Raw genomic sequence first — 15,694 nt, 5'->3', positions numbered from 1 at the left:
ATTATAAAAAGAACAAACAAAGCCCAAAGTCTGCAGAAGGAAGGAAATAATAAAGATCAGAGAGGAAATAAATGAAACAGAGACCAAAAAAAAAATAGGAACAGTAAAGATAATGAAACCAAGAGCTAGTTTTTTTTTAAAGATTAAAAAAATTGATAAGCCTTTAGCCAGGCTCATTAAGAAGATAAGAGAGAGGAGGCAAATAAAATAAGAAATGAAAGAGGGAAAATTATAACTAATATCACAGAAATACAATCAATCATAAGAGAATACTATGAACAGTTATATGCCAACTGTTGACAACCTAGAAGAAATGCATAATTTGACAACCTAGAAGAAATGCATAAATTCCGGGAAACATACAATCTTCCAGGTCTGAATCAGGAAGAAATAGATAACCTGAACAGACCAATTACTAGTATTGAAATTTAATCAGTAATCCAAAAACTCCGAACAAACAAAAGTCCAGGACCATATGGCTTCACTGGGGAATTCTACCAAACATACAAAAAAATTATACCTATCTTTCCAAAGTATTCCAAAAAAAATTGTAGAGGAGGGAACATTCCCAAATTCTTTCTATGAGGCCACCATTATCCTGATACAAAAACCAGACAAAGACTACAAAAAAAGAAAATTACAAGCCAACATCCCTGATGAATATACATGCAAAAATCCTCTACCAAATACTAGCAAACTAAATTCAACAATATATAAAAAGAATCATATTCCATGATCAAGTGGTATTTATTCCAGGGATGCAAGGATGGTTCAATATCCACAAATCAATCAATGTGATACACTGCATTAACAAAAGGAAGGATAAAAATCACATAATCATCTCAATAGACACAGAAAAAGCATTTGACAAAATTCAACATATATTTATGTTAAAACTCTCAACAAAGGTGGCATAGAGGGAACATAGCTCAACATAATAAAGGCCATTTATGACAAACCCACAACTAACATCATACTCAATGGTGAAAAACTGAAAGCTTTTCCTCAAATCAGGAACAAGACAAGGATGCCCATCTCACTATTTCTATTTAACATAGTATTGGATGTCCTACCCACAGGAATCAAACAAGTAAAAAGAAATAAAAGGCATCCACATTGGAAGAGAAGAAGTAAAACTGTCACTATTTGCAGATGACATCATACTATATGTAGAAAACCTTAAAGTCTCTGCCAAAAAAAGTAAAGAACTAATAAACGAATTCAGTAAAGTTGCAAGGTACAAGATTAATATACATAAATATGTTGCTTTTCTATACACTAATAATGAATTATTGGAAAGAGAAAGAAAATAATCCCATTTACAATTGCAACAAAAAGAATAAAATACCTAGGAATAAACTTAAGCAAGGAGGTGAAAGACCTATACTCTGAAAACTCTAAGACATTGATGGAGGAAATTGAAGACAATACAAATAAACAGAAAGATATCCTGTGTTCATGGATTGGAAGAATTACTATTGTTAAAATGTCCATACTATCCAAAACAATCTACAAATTTAATGAAGTCCCTATAAAAAAAACTCATGACACTTTTCATAGAACTAGAACAAATAATCCTAAAATTTGTATGGAACCAAAAAGACCCCAAATAGCCAAAGCAATCTTGAGAAAAAAGAACAAAGCTGGAGGTATCATGCCCTCTGACTTCAGACTATACTACATAGATACAGTAATTAAAACAGTAAGGTACTGGCACAAAAACAGACACATAGATCAATGAAACAGACAAGAGAGCACAGAAATAAACCCATGCACATATCATCAATTACCTATGGCAAAGGAGGCAAGAATATACAATGGGGAAAAGACAGTCTCTTCAATAAGTGGTGCTGGGAAAACTGGACAGCTATCAGTAAAAGAATGAGATTAGAACATTTTCTTACACCATATACAAAAATAAACTCAAATGGATTAAAGACCCTAATGTAAGACTGGAAACCATAAAATACCTAGAAGAAAACATAGGCAATATACTCTTTGATAAAAGGCTTAGCAATATTTTGGGGATATGTCTCCCCAGTAAGGGAAACAAAATAAACAAATGGGAGCTAATTAAAATTAAAAGCTTTTGCATAGCAAAGGGAATCATAAACAAAATGAAAAGACAACCTACTGAATCAGAGAAGATATCTGTAAATGATATGTCTGATAAGGGGTTAATACCCAAAATATATAAAGAGCATATACAACTCAATATCAGAAAAACAAACAAATCAATTAAAAAATGGGCATTTTCCCTGAATAGGCATTTTTCCAAAGACAACATACAGATATCCAACAGGTGCATGAAAAGATGCTCAATATCTAATCATCAGGAAAATGCAAATCAAAATCACATTGGGAAATCTCCTCACACCTGTCAGAATGCCTATCATTAAAAATGACAACAAATAATAAATGTTGGTGAGGTTATAGAGAAAAGGGAACTTTAGTACACTATTGGTAGGAATATAAATTGGTACAGCCACTATGGAAAACAGTATGACAGTTCCTCAAAAAGTTAAAAATAGAACTACCATATGATCCAGCAATTCCACTTCTGGGTATATAGCTGAAGAAAACAAAAATACTAATTTGAAAAGATATATGCACCCTGATGTTCATAGCAACATTATTTACAATAGCTAAGATATGGAAGCAATGTTAAGTGTTCATCAACAAATGAATGGATAAAGAAATGCAGTATATATATGTAATGGAATATTACTCAGCCATAAAAAGAATAAAATTTTGCCATTTGCAACAACATGGATGGACCTGTAAGTTATTATGCTTAGTGAAATAAGTCAGACAAAGAAAGACAAATACTGCATGATATCACAGGTAGAATATAAAAAACAAACAAATGAATATAAAAAAACAGAAAGAGACTCACCGAAACAGAACTAGTGCTTACCAGTGGGGAGAGTGGTGGCGGGAGGGGCAAGGTAGGGGAAAGGGATTAAGAGGTACAAACTTTTAGGTATAAAATAAGATACAAAGATGTAATGCACAGCACAGGGAATATAGTCAGTCTTTTATAATAACTTTAAATGGAGTATAATCTATAAAAATATCAAATTACTATGTTGTACACCTGAAAGTAATATAATACTGTAAATCAGCTGTACATCAATAAAAACTTTAAAGTCTTCCTAGCAGCTCTGAAGGTCCCAGCTTAGGTTGTAGATCATGCATTGGTTGTGACACTGGTCCTGATGAAGTTGTGATTTTTTTTTTCTAGAGGAGTTCAGCCATAGATATTGGGGCATAGAAATTGATGGTTAGATTGATCCAAGAATGAGGCGTGTTCTGGGCAGATTTAATGACAAGATGATTCTAGAGTTAGATAAGGCTAGCAAGAGGAACATACTACAAAGCTTAGGCTGGATAAGAAAGAAAGCAATATCACAAAGGAGTTAACAAGACTTCTCACTAGGCTCAACTTGGAAATAATTATACATACTAGGCTTTAAAGCAAAAGTTTCAGGGGTGTTCCCATTATGCCTTTCAGTTGCAAAATACAATTATCTTCCTATCAACAGACTGCAAGTACCACCTTCAAATAATAAATGGGCTTTTTGATTAATATGTACCATGGTACTAATGCCTTAGATTACTTTAAAAAATACAAAATCAAAGAGTTGAGAGGGCTATGTCCATGACTCAATCTGAAGCATTAATTCAATTTTTAATATCATGTATCTTTGTCATTATAGAAGTAACATATCCTAATTGTAGAAAATTTGAAAGCTACACAAAGGAACTAAAAAAATAACCCGTTACAACAGCACGCAGGAAAAATAAAATAACTACCTTAGCATACATATGTATATATACTTTCGTATCATGTTTAAATGCATGGGTTCTGGAGCTAGACTGGCTAGTTTCTCATCCCAGAACAGTCATTTCAATAGCTTTGTGACTTTTTAGGCAAATTACTGAACTTCTGTGTCTGTTTCCTCTTCTTAAAATACAAATAAAAATGCTGCCTACCTTCCGATGAGATAGGTTATGAGAAAATGATTTTATATACAGCACTTAGAACAATGCCCAGAATATAATAAGTCCCTAGTAGAGGTTAGCTATCATTACTGTGTGTATATATGAGATTTTTCGTCATAGTCCTTGGTTCAAACTCAGTGTCAGAACCACCCATTAAAAAGGATATCAAATAAGAACCAGAGAGTAGACATCAGGGAAATGGACATTTTTGTATCCTAGAAAGCTGAAGGCAGATATTTTGTCCAGGGACATCTCGGCACTGATCTGGCTCTTTCCCCAGTTCAGGATTTGGCCTTGTTAATGCTGAGTATGGTTCAAGAACCAGTGGAGCCTATTAGTACTAAACACCCCTTAAATGGAAGTACAAAGCTTGTTAGTACAAGCTTTTTTTTCCAGAATGGTGACTAGACTATGAGTATAAAAAACTAATGTTGCAGGGGAGAAAAATCAGCTATATTTTTGAGTCTGGCAGGACTGTTCCCTGTATAGATAGTGGTACTGGCATCTGTAAATCTTTAGGGAACTAGGGACCAGGTTAAGTCCATGCTAAGATATGCTGCATCTGTTCCCATCTTATGAGGCTTTCTCCTTGTCTAATTAAATTAGGATATTACAAAGTGTGGTCCTTTCCCCACCAATCCATAACTCACCAGAAATAATGTAGGTGTTATCAGAAGTGGGATGTGAAATACTACAATAACTGTAGGTATGCATTTATAATATAAAAAAATAAGAGTCCAAATAACACAATTATTTGGGTGTGGTTAGCTGATGGAAAGTCGTATTTCGGAGTAAAAATAGACCTTTATCTGTCATATACTGCAATTACTTATCCCAATTTATCTTTACCTGTTACTGTTGTATGTTTTACACATACACATTTTCAATGTTAAGGAAAATGATTTATTGATTTTTCTTTACTTTTCTTTCTTTTTATTATTAGGAACTCTTTCCAATTTTATTTTATTCAAGTTATTATATGCTTTCCTTTTTTCCACCTTTATCACTTGAATCCTTCTGAAATTTGCATCTAACTTTGACTAGCTTATTGTGTAAATGATAGAAGAAGAATAACTACCATCATGCACCAAGCATTTGAGTGCTGTGTACTGTGTACTGAGTAATTTACCTGCATTATATCATATATGCTTTTATCATTCTCACTGTAAATACAAACAATAATTAAAAACACAAACATTTTTAAAAGAAAAACCCCAAATCCCTCCACCAATAATTAACATTTTGGTGAACAATTTTCTATACATTTTCATATGTTTATATGCACATGTAGCTATATAGAAATACATAGAAATATGCAGAAATTGAATTATGCTGCTTTGTAATCTATCTTTTCCATTAAATTGTATATATAGATATACTGCCATACCAATAAACGTAGGTCTACATTATCCTTAATTTGTATGTACTAATTGGCTAAATTGACACATCCCAATTTACCTAGTCAATCCACTATTATAGCCAGTTAGGTTGCTTCCAAAGCTTTGTTACTATAAACAAAGTAAGCAAAAAAATAATGTTAACAAGCATTCTTGTATATATATCTTTTAGCATTTGCATTTATGTTCTAACAATAAATTCTTAGTAAAATCGTTAGCTCATAGAAGGTATGTACATTTCACATTTTTATACAGATTGCTAAATAACCCTCTGGAAAGGTACCAGTTTAAACAGTATATTAGATCATCCATATCCCCACACTGTGTTTGGTTAATCTCATAAATCTTCTCTAATCTGATAGGTGAAAACTATTAGTTTTTATTTTCAAAGTGAGTTTGTCTGTTGGTATTCTTTCTGTTATGAATATTATGCTCATAACTTTTCACCATTTTCCTGTTAGGACATTTACTTCGCAGTTGATGTGTAGGATCTTTATATATTGAGAATATCTAATCTTTGTTATGTGTCAGATATTTTTTCCTAGTTTGTTGTTTTTTCAATCTTGATTACAGTACTTTTTTGGCCATATAGTTTTTTTGAAGGTAAAATTTATTTATCTTTCCCTTTAAGCCATCTGTCTTCATAAAGTGATTAGAAAATCTTCCTTAATCTCAGAACTCTAAAAATACTATAAATATGTTAAATTATAATATATAAACTTTAAAATAATATATTCTCAAGTACATTTAATTTTTTTTACATTTAAATCTTTGACCCAGCTGGGACTTTGATTTAAATAGTGAGTATAGATGTAGCTTTATTAAACTTCCCCTCAGAAGACTAGCCCTGTTGTCCTAACCACATTTACTGAAAAACCTGTCTTTTCTCCCAACCCATGGGCTTGAAATGCCTCTTTATCATATCTTAAAATCCATAGCATATTTGGAAATAGTTTACTATTTCCAAAGAAATAGACACTGCTCTGTTACATTGATTTGTCTGTTCCAACACAAGTACCACAATATTTTTCTAATTTCCAGTACAATTTATATTTTATATGTGGAATGGAAAATTCCTTATAATTCTTCTTCAGAATTTCATCTGGATATTTTTGGGAGGTGTTTCATGTGATGTAAATATCTCATTTTTCCCTCAAATAGAGTCAAAATGATTCCTGTAATGTTACTATCTGATTTGTGTTCTAAGAGGGAAGGAAAGTGGCAGCACTATGGCACTGGGGACTGTGAATAAGTCTGCATAAACCCATGAAATCAGTTGCCTCAGTGAATACGTTTCTAGGTGGAAATAAATGTGGAGAACCATTATTGCATAACAGCACTGTCCAATAGAACTTTCCACACTAATGGGAATGCTCTATAGTTGAACTTTCCAATAGAGTAATCATTAGTCACATGTGGCTTTTGAGAACCTGAAATGTGACTAGTGTGACTGAGGAACTGAACTTTTAGTTTTATTTAATTGTAATCCATTTAAATTTATACAATCACATGTTTATTGGAAAGCACTTCTAGAGCAGAACTATTTTAAAAATCACTTCCCTAGGGAGATGCAAGAGGGAGGAGATATGGGGATATATGTATATGTATAGCTGATTCCCTTTGTTATAAAGCAGAAACTAACACACCATTGTAAAGCAATTATACTCCAATAAAGATGTTAAAAAAAATAAACACTAACAAAAAAATCACTTCCCTATTATACTGCTTCATAGCATTATTGGCTGATAATAAATTTGGCAATTTCCTATTTAACCTGTACCTATCATTTTGATAGAGATTTTCAGTAAAATATTAAGGCTAACATTGAGATCTCAATGGCAACTCAATTAAATAAATATGTAATGTATGCCCCCTGTATTCATGGCACTCTGCAGAATCAGAGGCAGATTAGATAACCTTCAAGAAGTTTAAACTTTAGTAGAGGAGATAAAGTGATAAATAACAATAACGGTTTTAAAACAAGGCAACTATCATAAAAGAGGAATCAACAACGTGTCAAGAGAGTTCTAAGAAGGGAGAAATTCTTTTGGCTATGGAACATGAGAGAGAAATTGGGGAGGGATGCATGGAAGAGGTGGCACTTAAGCTGCTTCTTGAATATGGTTCATTCTCAACAGGCAGAGAAGTAGAGATGGGGGAGGGCAGGAGGAAGACATTCCAGGTTAAACAAATGGCATAAGCAAAGGTACAAATTATGGATAACAAAAAGTTATGTTGAACAATGCTGAGTGGTCTGGTTCAGCTAGATCATCATGTGAGCAGAAAGGTAGTGAGAAATAAGGTTGACTAGGTAGGCTGATGCTAAATCTCAAAGGGCCTCAGATTTCTGTCCAAAGAATCTGGTCTTGGCTTTATAGCTAGCAGAGAGAGAATGAAGTCGTTTTAGACTAGTGTTATCTAAGCTCTGGACCTCAGAGCAATAATAGATTTTGGTATAAACAAAATAAGGTTTCCCAACTTAAATGTATTATCTTGGGGAAATCACTTAAATATTTGGATGCTTGGTTTCTAGCATATGTAATATGGAAAAATCACCCATCTCAAGATTTTGAACATTAAGCAAGATAAGGAAAGGGGAAAAGCATTTAACAAAGTATAAAACAAGCACAATATAAATGTTAAAGCTTCATAACAAAGTATAGTGATCTAGATATTTCTCATAGTGACACACACCCAATTAAGCCAGGACAAAGCAACCTATTCAGGCATAGTAACAGACTACAACAGAGAAGACTCTAAAACACAGCCTCAAGAATAACTTTTATAAAGGCATAACTTCAGCAGGCAAACTGATAGGAGACTCTATCCTATTTGGACCCTATTTGAGTTCCTGGATGTTTAAAGGATGATAGAATCTCTGGGTTCGTAGTAACAGGTCATCCAGTTCAATCTCCCAAATCTGATATTTGAACTCATACCAAATGATTGGCCACACTATGTACATACCTGCAGTGGTGAAGAACTTCCTAGGGTTACGGTGCAACATATTGAAAGTATCAGGCAACTCTAATTGTTAGAAAGGCTTTCAGATTCAATAACAATCCATACCACTTAATCCACTCACTAGGTATCCAACACTTTTAACTAAAGAACTAAAAGCTCTTCAGGAAGATTAGTTCTAATACACAGAATATATTGGAGAGCAAACCAAAGACAATAAGGAGACGTTCTTATGGAAGATGAGGTCAAGAATCTGGAGGGGGAAAGAGAGGGGCAAGAGGGGGGAAAGAGGGAAGAAGGGAGTGAGGAGACAAGGGGAGAGGGGGGAGACGAAGAGGAGGAAAAAAAGGAAAGAAAGAAAAGAATCCAGAGGTTTTGACAGGAAAAGAGAAAAAGAGAAAACGTATTTCAGAGACAGAACTCAGGGCATTTAATAAGACAAGACGCAGGAGGCAGGAATGGAAGAGCATGCAGGAGTCACAGATGACTGACATTGGTGTGTGTGTGGGGGGCGTCCAATTAGTCTTTGAGTACATTTTACATGCCAATAAAACACCCAGATAAAGAATACAGCAAGCCAGATATAAAGTATTTTGGAACTCAGGAGAAAAGCCAAGGAACAGCTACATGAAGAGGTGAGATTTAAGGAGAAAAAGAAAGCAAGAAGGCAGCTAAAGCTGGGCTCCTTGGCACAGAGAATATCTGTTTAGGTTGATTGATCAAAGATTTGGAGCAATAGCTGTGGCTGGGGAAGCCCAAGAGAAACTGGCCCACGATGGACTCACTCCAGTGCCTCTGACCTCATTGGGAGCCAGGTCAAAGTGAACCAGCCCAAAGAGTGAATTCATTGGTGACTTTGGCCAAATGGACCCATGTAGCACATCTCTGCATCAGGCCTTTTATTGGTCAGGCATGTTTTACTCTGAAATCCCTTGACACTGACAGCTTAGAGCCTAAACTTAATAAGAGGCTTATTTTCAAGTCCTAGTTCAAGATAATTAAAGCACACATTGCACATTCAGCATTTATCTATCTTTCTCCACCACGTTGGCTCTGATCACAGCCTCCTGGTGTAGGCTCAAGAAAAAAAACCCTCAGGGATTAAGGGTGGTGGGCTGCTGGCTTTGGCTAGAAACCAGCCCTGAAAAGCCCTGTTAGCCCACACCTTGAGGTCGGGTGGTGATTTGTCTTACTTTTATTACTAAACAGCTGAAACTTGGGATTTTTTTTTTATTTCTTCCACCTGGTCACAGTGCATTTTCACCAAGGAGCTTACAGTACCTTTTCAAATGAAGAAGGCAACGTGTGCATTCTTCTAACAGTTCTGGCTGCCATCAGTACTGCCACAGTTACAGAAATATCCAAGTACAAGGGAGAAAATGTAATTTTTCTCCTTTAAATTTCATCATATTACAGCAACCTGTCACAGAATCTACTCAGACCACCAAACTGCACACAGGGATGACTTCCTTTAAGGAACAGATGTAAACACACAATTCTATTTTACCAAAGCGTATTATCATTTTAACCATATTTTAACTCATTTCACTTTTCCAGCCTATCCTCTTCTCAAACAGCAAATGTTTTGCCCTGAGCCACTTCAATGAAATATGCAAGCCAACATAATTGATAAAGTGAAGTTCGTTTTAAACAAAACTGGAATTGTCACTTCATAATTCATCTCTCTTATAAGGTTGAACTCTTTAGAGTATGTCTTCTTAAAGCTAAATAAAACTTCAATGGCTTAGTACCTGTGGAGACGTGTGTCAGGTGGGTAATTTGGGCTATTCCCCAGGTAGCCACACCATCCATTCACCCTGGCAAGCAGCATATGCTTGTATGGACTCTATCACCAATTATTGGCAAACAAGGAAGTTCTATTGAATTAAAGAACCGTGTCTCAGGAAATGAATAGGTAGATCAAGACTCAGACTCTATTTGGCCCGTAAACACTACAGTCCAGAAGCACCCCTATATTCCCCATGCCTGACCAGTGCCTTTAACCTCTGCATCCAGAAGTCCTAGCAGTAGGAGTCTCGTAAAAACTGAAAACGGCCCGATTGCTCAACCTGAGTTAAGACCACCCAGAAATCATTGAGGGCAGCAGAGGCCATGCTGCAAAACTGGCTTAAATCCCCAGCCCTTCTACTCTGAAGGCCTGGCCTTGACCTATCAGACAGAAACATAAATGGCCATGGCTCTCAGTCACCGGGACAGCTTTGGTCACCACTTGCTCCTCCTTCTGACCAGCCAGGGCTAGAGAGGGTGAACCAGGAGCCTTTGGTGCCACAGCCTCTTACCTGCATGTAAATGCTTTCTATTTAAATTATCTGCTTCAACCGCGGGTAATTGCAGGCTGTCTAGCCCAAGGCAGCCCCCAAATTGTAGAGCTCACATGGTGAGCAGGCGGTACACAGCCAGAGCCACCTCATTGGGTCCAGCCACAGCACAGCCCAGTCAGAGAGTAGTGGCCCCAAAACGGGTTGCTCTGCAGAGGAGAAGGAGTACAAAGGATGGAGTGGGCGCAGGTAGGCACTTCTGCTGAAACCTCGGCTCAGGTATAACTGGAAATTTCACTGACCCTAGGCCCCAGGGTAGTTGCCTAATTCCCGTTTGGGGAAGCAAGGAGCACTGAGAAAAATGCCTTCTGAGCCGCAAGACCAGGTAGAAGCTGAAGTGCCTGCTCCTCTGTTGGCCAAGAGCCCAGTAGCAAGGCATCCAATGGGCACCACTGCCCCTGAGTCCTCAGGGAGAGACCGTGTGGGGGTGGGGGGGTTGGAGGTGTAAGAGGGAAAGTGGCCCGCACTCCTCCACACCTGTCCTGGACACTTAACTCCTTCCTTCCCAGGGGCCCTGTAACCAAGGTAGCCGTCCTGAGCAGTACGTGCCTGCTGAACTTGCAAGCCTTCAGAGACAAGTCCTTTCCTCCCTCCCTCTCTCCTTCCCTAGAGGTCTGACCCCAGGGCTGTGCAGCATGTTTAATAATCTACAACTTGGCTCCCCTGGCTGGGAAAAGAAAGCGTTCTTCTTGGAAGTCAACAGAAGATGAGACTGAATGTACTGGTGGGGGGTAAATTATTCCTGAATAGATCCCCACCCCACTAAAAAAAAAAAAAACACACCCAAGGTGTACTCCAGAGTAGCTTTCAGCCAAGAGGCATTTTTCCAGCACTCCAGCCCAGCCACCACTTTTGTGGGTGGCATGGAGGAAACCTTAAATACCTGTTTACTAACATCTCCTTCAAAGTCCCTGGATCATAGAGATGGGGGGGGGGGGTGCAGGAACTAGGAGAAAACCCTGGAACAGAGAATTATTATAACCTACACTTCATTTGCCAGGTCTCTTTGCTAATGCATTTTTCTTAAACATCTGATAGTAACAAATGAAGCTAGTTGCTCCAACTGCGGACCCAGAGTGGCAAGGCTGGTCACATGCAGTGGCTGTCCCTCCTCTCCCTCTCTGGGGTCCCTTTGCAAGGAACCTGAAGTGTGGGTCCTCTCCCTTGAGCAATGGTTCAGAGAGGGTCACTCAACCTGAGAAACCGGCTCAAGGTGGAGCAGGGATTCCTGTGGGAAAGGAGACGTGGCACCCCAGGGTCTGAGCTGGGGTCCCTTCAGGTTCTCAAGGCAGGCGGGCAGAGATGGCCTCAGATCGCCAGAGCTCTCCCTTGTCTCATGCTCACTGGGAATCCCCAGGAGCAGGAGAGCATTGCCGGGGAACCCCTCACTGCTCTGCCCAGGAGCCACCTTCAGCCCCATCCTCTAGCCGATTGCTCTCCTGGCTGCGGGCAGAATTGTGGGTAGAGTCAGAAAGAAGCACGCAGCAGGAGAGTGCCTTCCAGGCTACAAAGCCCGCGCTCCAGCCGCAGAGACCACAAAGATCCAGCAGCGGAAATGCAACGCACAGGCTGGCCAGCACCTGGCAGGCGGACGCGAGCTCCTCCTTGGCGAGGAGCCCCTGGCCTTGGGAGCTCTGGTCCCTAAACTTTCTGGGAGGGCTAAAAGAGGGAAAGGAAACCGGCTAGCATTTCCTGATGCGGGGACAAGAGATGCAAGAGAGGCAGAGTCCCCGTTGGCCTCAGCCTACTTGCTCCCTGCCGTCACTTGAGAGCCCAGGACGTTATCCCCTGGCCCTCGCCAACCAACTGTCCGGTTTTGAGAATGGGCATTACCTGTCTGAGTCTTTCAAAACTTCTGGAGACGTCCAGCAGGGCTCAAGCGTGCAGTTCCATGTCTGGGTAGATCACGGTCCAGGGCGAGATGGAAAGCTGGGCTCCAGAGAGAGCGGGCTCGAGCTTCCAGGGTGACAAGGGAGGCTGCCCAAAGGCGAGGGGGCTGGAGGAGGTGTGGGGAAGACGGTGTCTTCCAGAGCAGCGAACAGGGCAGCCCTGCCCGTTTTCTCCACTCCCTGTCGTAGCCAGAGAGGATGCTAGAAAACTTACCCCGCCCAGGGAAGATTTCTAGAGTTCAGCAGAGCTTCTGTGGTCTTTAGGGGGAGCTGGCCAGGGAGAGGTTAAAGAGGGTTCCTAAATTGCTAGAATGGCCGGTGCCTCCTCTTGGCTCCGTGGCCAGAGTCTCCTAAGTCTCCTGCCTCCCAGCCTCTTCCTTCTTCGAGACTTTGCTTCGGAACAGCCTTGCTCCAGCCCCACCTCGTCTTGGCCAAATGGTGCACCTTGGGAGGCAGGCGCCTCAGACTGTGGCCCTCACGCCCCTCAGGAGGCACGCATGCCCCAGAGGGCAGCAGCCCTATCGCCCTGACGGCAGCACAGGCGGCAGGTGCGAACTCTGCCTGACTGCCGCTCTCCTGCCTGTTCGCTGCTCCAACCTTGCCCGGGAACGTTCTCCAGCCAGTGCGCAAAAGCCTATGTATCTCCCCTAACTCCGAAGAAGGAGCGGTGCCCTGGAAGCGCGCTCCAGGCTCTCCTCACATCCTGCCACCGCTGCTGCCGCTCCAAAATATGCCTAGAGTAGGGGTAGGAGGGTAGTGGAAATCACCTACAGCTGCGTCTCGGTCGCTAACAGTTTGATGCCTCCGGGCTGACTGATTACACCGGGGAGGAGGTGGGGATTAGAGAAAACCGCTAAGCACGTCACGGAAAAGGGTTACTGCTGCTCCTCCTTTTCCACACCCCTTCGGATTTGGGAGCGCGGGGAGGGAGAGTGGGAAAGGCTTCCAACCCCGAGTTCCCCCATCCCCTGGTTTAAGAAAAAAAAAAAAAGCACTTCCCTCTTACCTTTCCAGGGAGAAGGAAAGCACGTCCCAGCAGCGCCGTCTAGCGTCCGTACCGGAGTAGGCCCGCCTACCGGGTTGGGGCGAGCGCTGAACTGGGTGAGGGAAGGCGGGGAAAGACGCTAAGCAAAGTTTTTCAGCTATCCTGGTCCCCAGTTGCACCCACTGAGCAGGTATCTAGTTCAGCCAGGAGTTCACCTGCTTGGTTCCCCCCAGGCCAGAACTTAATGTTATTAAAGACGCAGGCCACCTAATTGTATTCATAATGTGAGCTTCCTAGTACCGGAGAGAACTCCTCTTTTCCACCCCTCCAACGTTAGAGATCCTTAAGTCTCAGGGTTTTCCAGCCTCGCCAATCATACGGTGGGCAGGGAGGGCTGGGACCCCGGGATGGGCTCGGAGATAGAACCCGGGCAGCGAACCCAGGCAATGATTGTTTATGCCGCGCACCTGAGGCTCGCGAGCGGTGCTCCTGACCACTTGAGTCTCCAAGGTCACGCAACCCGGGAGCTCCTCTCTTTAAGAGTGATGGGAGAGAGGGACTACGACTCAGGAACTGACAGGGTTTGAATTGCAGCAGATGGAGAGACCGTTTCCACGCCAGGTATCTCCCAGAGCGTTCTGCTCGGCTCACGGGCGCCTTGCTGATTAACACACTTAACAGGATTGCTCATTTAACCGGTCAGCTGAGCGCTGTGCTCCAGCATTTGCTGCTGCGCTCGGCTCCTATTAATTTGTCTTTCTCTAAGCTCTCTCCAGCTGTTCTCCTGAGTCTACTCCATCGCTCTGCATTAGCTACAGAGAGCGCGGCGAGGGAGCGAGCGAGCCAAAGACGGAGAAGGAGACCGGGACCGAGAGGGAGCAGCTGAGCGCTCCGTGCGCGCGGCTCGCAGCGCAGACCCGCGCTTTCCTTCTGTTTCCTTGGCCATTTGGCCTCGATCCACCATCCCCTGGACTGTTAAGGCCGAGCCTGTGCACAGTTAAAGTTGCTGTCCCTCTCTCACCTCTCATGCCAAGTTTATGCATTCTTTTCTCCCGTTGACCATCTCATAAAATCTGGGGAAACCCCACCCTGAAAACTTCTTTCTGCAGTTGAGGTTAAGTTGGGGAATCAAGAGAGGTCAGGTGTGGAAGGTAAGGTCCTTTTGGCAGGAACCAAGTTATCCTCCCAGGAGTTTGTTGTTTATACGCACGGGGTGGTGGGGGAAGGGCTGTATTTTGAAACGGAAAAGGTCTTACAGTTTCTGCTTCTGTTTTCTAACAGCTCCTCTTTTCAGATAAAAACTCATTCTTCCAATGGGGACTAGACAGCCAGTTCTCCCTTGCTCTTTGCTGTAGAGCTCCTGCCAACGTCCCTCTGCTTGTGTGCTTGCCCTGAGCCGGCTGATCACCACTTCCAGCCATCCGTCCGCGCCTACATTAATGTTACTCGGATTCAACGCCAAGTGCTTCCAACAAGCCAGGGACTACAGCAACTCAGGGTGGAAGAACACGTCTTCCTCACATCTCACCTGCCTGGTGCCTCCAGTCTTGCCTTTAGCATAGCACCAAGCCCTCATGCCCTGGGCCTGAGCTGAGCAGCTAGGCTGTCATAGGTGAGGCCATTTGGCCAAACCAGGAAATCTCACTTACAATAGGGTGTTAAGGAGCCAGCAGTCAGGGTGAAGGGAGCTCGTTGGGGATAGCAGCCAATAATATCCCTAAGCAATTTGTCAAGTAGTCAACACAGTTAAAAAACATAAAACAAACCCCCCCAAAAAACCCTCTTCCTGTCCTGTTGATTCTTTTTTTTTAAACATCTTTATTGAAGTATAATTGCTTTACAATGGTGTGTTAGTTTCTGCTTTATAACAAAGTGAATCAGTTATACATATACATATGTTCCCATATCTCTTCCCTCTTGCATCTCCCTCCCTCCCACCCTCCCTATCCCACCCCTCTAGGTGGTCACAAAGCACCGAGCTGATCTCCCTGTGCTATGCGGCTGCTTCCCACTAGCTATCTATTTTACATTTGGTAGTGTACATATGTCCATGACACTCTCTTCTTTTTCTCATCTTTCTACGCCCAGGTCCACCCAACTTCATTCTAACACTCAGTG

The sequence above is a fragment of the Eubalaena glacialis genome, chromosome X, assembly GCF_028564815.1.
Source record: "Eubalaena glacialis isolate mEubGla1 chromosome X, mEubGla1.1.hap2.+ XY, whole genome shotgun sequence".
Lineage (NCBI taxonomy): Eukaryota > Metazoa > Chordata > Mammalia > Artiodactyla > Balaenidae > Eubalaena > Eubalaena glacialis.
This window is presented reverse-complemented; position numbering follows the sequence as displayed.